Raw genomic sequence first — 5,970 nt, forward strand, 5'->3', positions numbered from 1 at the left:
CTCTCAGGCTGCATTGCTGGATGATTCTGCTCACACTTAAAACAGGACAAGGGGAACCATAAGGCCTCCAAGTGGATCTCTTATTTCCACACACACTTCTGCCTTCCTTGTGTGACAGCAGCCCTGCCTCCTCCTCTTCTCACCTGCTTGTGTCTGGGCACATACTATTCAAACATCCCTGGGGGCACCCATAATGTGTAGTTCCATGGACTCTCATTTGTCTCCTTGCCAGGGTGCCCCCTTTGGGAAACCAGGACCTCCTCCCCTGCAGAGCCCTGATATTGGAGATGAGAAGTGCAAAATCACCCTGAGGGTGAATATAAGGGATGAGACATGGAGCCATACCTGTTTCAACTTCTTGGTTTTTGGACCCACGTATATCTTCCTTCTGTAAACACAGCATTATAGAGACGTCTTTGATTTAATACAAGCACCACATCCTGAAAGATGGCACCCATTCCTCAGAGGGTTTAATCCAAGCTGGTACTAAATTGTGTCTGTAGAGACCTGTTTATGACTCAGTGTGGCTGGCAGCCCCTGGGAGGTGCAGGTGTTGATATGACCAGGGAATGCCTTGGTCATGGCCCATGCTTCATCCCTTTCCCTCTGAGGTGTGTCCCGCGGGCAGATAATGTACTGAAATTCTGAACCAGTGGATCAGGAATGCCAATAGTGATACTGGCTGAGGGTCTGAGAGTAGAGACGAAAAACACACCACATCGAATAGGTACCTATCCCTGTGAGGATGAACCTCCGCCTCGCCAGCAGCTTCCCACTTGAGCTGGGTGATCTGAGCCGCTGTGTCTGCGGTGGTCAAGGAGCACAGGTCCTGGTTCAGGGCGATGTAATCCCTGCCGTTGTAGGCGAGCTGGTGATACTCCCGGAGGAGGCGCCCGTCGGATGCCAATGAACATACACATGCTGAGGAATGCTTCACTTCCAGCTGCATGGTCAATTTTGGAATAAGTGTGATGTGGTGCTGAGAAGAATGTATATTCTGTTAATTTGGGGTGGACAGTTCTGTAGATGTCTATTAGGTCTGCTTGGTGCAGAGTTGAGTTCAAGTCCTGGATATTCTTGTTAACCTTCCATCTCATTGATCTGTTTAATATTGACAGTGGGGTGTTAGAGTCTCCCATTATTAGTGTGTGGGAGTCTAAACCTCTTTTTAGGTCTCTCAGGACTTGCTTTATGAATCTGAGTGTTCCTGTATTGGGTGCATATATATTTAGGATAGTTAGCTCTTCTTGTTGAATTGATCCCTTTACTGTTATGTAATGGCCTTCTTTGTCTCTTTTGATCTTTGTTGGTTTAAAGTCTGTTTTATCAGAGACTAGGATTGCAACCTTGGCTTTTTATTTTCTGTTTGCTTGGTAGATCTTCCACCATCCCTATATTCTGAGCCTATGTGTGTCTCTGCACATGAGATGAGTCTCCTGAATACAGCACACTGATGGGTCTTGACTCTTTATCCAATATGCCAGTCTGTGTCTTTTAATTAGTGCATTTAGCCCATTGACATTTAAGGTTAATATTGTTATGTGGGAATTTGATCCTGTCATTATGATGTTAGCTGGTTATTTTGCCCATTAGTTGATTCAGTTTCTTCCTAGCATCGATGGTCATTACAATTTGGCATGTTTTTGCAATGGCTGGTATGGGTTGTTCCTTTTCATGTTTAGTGCTTCCTTCAGCAGCTCTTGTAAAGCAGGCCTGGTGGTGACAAAATCTCTCAGCATTTGCTTGTCTGTAAAGGATTTTATTTCTCCTTCACTTATGAAACTTAATTTGGCTGGATATGAAATTCTGGGTTGAAAATTCTTTTCTTTAAGAATGTTGAATATTGGCTCCCACTCTCTTCTGGCTTGTAGAGTTTCTGCTGAAGGATCTGCTGTTAGTCTGATGAGCCTCCCTTTGTGGGTAACCTGACCTTTCTCTCTGGCTGCCCTTAGCATTTTTTCCTTCATTTCAACTTTGGTGAATCTGACAATTACGTGTCTTGGGGTTGCTTTTCTCAAAGTGTATCTTTGTGGTATTGTCTGTCTTTCCTGAATTTGAATGTTGGCCTGCCTTGCTAGGTTGGGGAAGTTCTCCTGGAAAATATCCTGAAGAGTGTTTTCCAGCTTGGTTCCATTCTATGCATCACTTTCAGGTACACTAGTCAAACGTAGATTTGGTCTTTTCACATAGTCCCATATTTCTTGGAGGCTTTGTTCGTTTCTCTTTACTTTTTTTTTCTCTAAAGTTCTCTTCTCACTTCATTTCATTAATTTGATCTTCAATCACTGATACCCTTTCTTCCACTTGATCAAATCGGCTACTGAAGCTTGTGCATGTGTCACGTAGTTCTCGTGTCATGGTTTTCAGTTCCATCAGATCATTTAAGGTCTTCTCTACACTGTTTATTCTAGTTAGACATTTGTCTAATCCTTTTTCAAGGTTTTTAGCTTCCTTCTGATGGGTTTGAACATCCTCCTTTAGGTCTGAGAAGTCTGTTATTACCGACTTTCTGAATCCTGCTTCTGTCAACTCATCAAACTCATTCTTTGTCCTGCTTTGTTCCGTTGCTGGCAAGGAGCTGCAATCCTTTGGAGAAGGGGTGCTCTGGTTTTTAGAATTTTCAGCTTTTCTGCTCTGGTTTCTCCCCATCTTTGTGGTTTTATCCAACTTTGGTCTTTGATAATGATGACCTACAGATGGGGTTTTGGTGTGGATGTCCTTTTTGTTGATGTTGATGCTATTCCTTTCTGTTTGTTAGTTTTCCTTCTAACAATCAGGTCCCTCAGCTGCAGGTCTGTTGGAGTTTGCTAGAGGTCCACTCCAGACCCTGTTTGTCTGGGTATCACCAGCGGAGGCTGCAGAGCAGCAAATATTGCAGAACAGCAAATATTGCTGCCTGATCCTTCCTCTGGAAGCTTCGTCTCAGCAGCGCACCTGGCTGTATGAGGTGTCAGTTGGCCCCTACTGGGAGGTGTCTCCAAGTGAGGCTACATGGGGATCAGGGACCTACTTGAGGGTCCAGTCTGTCCATTCTCAGAGCTCAAACACCATGCTGGGAGAACCGCTGCTCTCTTTAGAGCTGTCAGACAGGGATGTTTAAGTCTGCAGAAGTTTCTGCTGCCTTTTGTTCAGCTATGCCCTGCCCCCAGAGGTGGTGTCTACAGAGGCAGGTGGGCCTCTTTGAGCTGCGGTGAGTTCCACCTAATTCGAGCTTCCCAGCCACTTCATTTACCTCCTCAAGCCTCAGCAATGTCGGACTCCCCTCCCCCCAGCCAGGCTTGCCACTTCACAGTTTGATCTCGGACTAGCAGTGAGCAAGGCTCTGTGGGCGTGGGACCTGCTGAGCCAGGCGTGGGATATAATCTCCTGGTGCACTGTGTGCTAAGACCTTTGGAAAAGCATGGTGTTTAGGTGGCAATGTCCCAATTTTCCAGGTACAATCTGTCATGGTTTCTCTTAGCTAGGAAAGGGAAGTCCCCAGACCCCTTGCATTTCCTGGGTGAGGCGATGCTCTACCCTGCTTTGGCTCACCCTCCGTGGGCTGCACCCACTTTCTGACCAGTCCCAATGAGATGAACCAGGTGCCTCAGTTGGAAATGCAGAAATCACTCATCTTCTGTGTCGATCACACTGGGAGCTGCAGACCGGAGCTATTCCTATCTGGCCATCTTGGAATGAACCTTCTCTTACATTTCTATAAAAAACAGGTATATTTTAATTTGAAAAACTCTATTTTAGGAAATGTAATCAAGTAACTAGCAGGCTGCCCAGCACTGGTGTAAAATACAAACCTGTAAAGCCACCCTGGGCTGCTGCCCATTCACATCCCCCAGAAGAAGACTTCATCCTGAGTCTTGTGATTAGTATTCTTTTGTAATTCTTTAAAGATTTGTGCAATAAGTATATACATATTCCCAAAGCAAATATTAGTTTTGCTGGTTTTTAAGCTTCCTATACAGCAAATTCCTACTGCATTTATTTTCCCATGATGCACATTACGTATAGGAGTTATCTGTGGTGTGGGAGGATGTCATTCATTCATTTTTACTGCTGAAGGTTTACATTTTATGGTTATACCACAATTTCACTGCTTTCCTTTTGATGTATATGTGGCTGATTCCAGTTTTTGCAATAAACATTAGTGTGCATGTCTCCTGTGCACATAGGCAAGAAAGCTCCCCGGAGTGTATGATTAAGAATGGGTTGGTTGGATGACACATTGTATAGGACATAAACCCTACTAGATAATGATAATATGATTTCCAAAGTGATTGTGGCTGCTTAAACTTTTATAATAAATATGTAATACTTGATGTTGATGATGTGTTCTGAAAACACTGAGTTGAAGGAATTGAGTTAAAAGCCACTGTCTTGACTGCAGAATTACAGCAGGCATTTTTATTCAGACTGTGTTAATAACTTCCTGTGGTTTACTTGTTTCTCATATACCATGGCATTATACTTTTGACATATAGATTCAGAAAATGCTTAAAGCCCAATCACATAGAGTTATTTTATATATTAGGAAAATTTCATAATAAAAAGGAAAAAATGGAGGAAGAGAGGGAAAGAAGGAGGAATGGAGGAAAGAGTGAAAGAAGAAAAGAAGGAAGGGGAAGGGGAAGGAAGCGGGCGTGAGAAGGAGGGAGGGAGAGAGGTTGAATGGAAATAGAGAAGAAAGGGTGTGAGGGAGGGACAGAAGGAAGGAGAAAGGGAAGGAACAAAGGAGAAAATAAACTAAAATAAAGAATAGGTGTAGAAAAACTAGAAACCCTTATATTATGAAAATAGGAGGACATAAAACAGATGTAGTTAACCTCTATAGAATAATGTAAATGTAAGAGGGCTTTATTAGTTATCTGTTGCTGTGTAACAAACTACCCCCAAATTTAGTGACTTAAAACAACAAACATCGACTAACTCAAAAGCATAATGCAAATACCAGCAAAATGGAGCCAATGCAGGTAGAAGAAGTTGAATAAACAAAAGGATTTTACAAATTGGGATAAATTAGAGGACACTGGTGTGCAGATGAAAATGATTTTGTAGTACAAATGCTCCAAAAAACAAGTGCCATCATGGGATTAAAGTTACAGCATTTTATTAGGGGACACACCTGTCAGACAATATTGCAAGGGAGGCAGGTTACCCTGGGAAAGGCAACTGACCAAGATGTAAGTGTGACCCTCCCATGATGGACAGAAGGAGAGAAGATTTACTGGACGTGTCCTAGACCACAGGTAATCTAAGGAGAGTTGAGCAAGGCCATGGAGGAGTCCTCGAGCTACAGTTGGCCATCAGAAGAGTCCCCCACCTCCCAGGAATGTCCTGCCTTAGTGTCACTGGTATGACCCGTCACTGGTTGGGAGCAGCCCATGGGAAGCAGGGCCTCAGCACCGATGCTACTGAGGATATTAGAGCACAGGAGCAGGGCCTTGGGAGATTACCCAGGAGTGTGACTCACACCTTCTGCCCTACTGGGTCTGGGCCCTTGGAAATCAAATCCTCTCAGGCTGAATTGCTGGATGATTCTGCTCACACTTACAATGAGGTAAGGGAAACCAGAAGGCCCCCAGGTGGATCTCTGGTTTCCACACTTCTGCCCTCATTGTTTGAAAGTAGTCATGCCTCGTCCTGGGGATGAGGATCTATTACCTGGGCCTGGAGAGGAGGAGACTCTTCTTCTCACTAGGTGGTCTCTGGGAACATACTGTCCACACTTCTCTGGTGACAACCGTAATGTGTATTTCTGTGGGCTGTCTTTTGTCTCCTTTTAAGGGTACCCTCCTTGGAAACCAGGACCTTGTACCCTGCACAGCCCAGTGTTGGGAGATAAAATATGCAAAATACCCTAGTGGGTTAATCAAAGGGATTGGACACGGAGCCAAACCTGCTTCCACCTTTTGATTTCTGGACCCACATGTTCTTCCTATTGAGAACACAGCACTATAGAAACATCTCTGATTCAAA

General features: G+C 44.1%; 1 pseudogene; it reads left to right on the top strand.

Moving 5' to 3' along the window:
• LOC105513910 overlaps window positions 1-910 on the top strand; it is a 107,412-nt pseudogene extending 106,502 nt beyond the window's left edge.
• The last annotated feature ends 5,060 nt before the right edge of the window (window positions 911-5,970 follow it).

Source organism: Colobus angolensis, unplaced genomic scaffold (genome assembly GCF_000951035.1).
Source record: "Colobus angolensis palliatus isolate OR3802 unplaced genomic scaffold, Cang.pa_1.0 Scaffold237, whole genome shotgun sequence".
NCBI lineage: Eukaryota > Metazoa > Chordata > Mammalia > Primates > Cercopithecidae > Colobus > Colobus angolensis.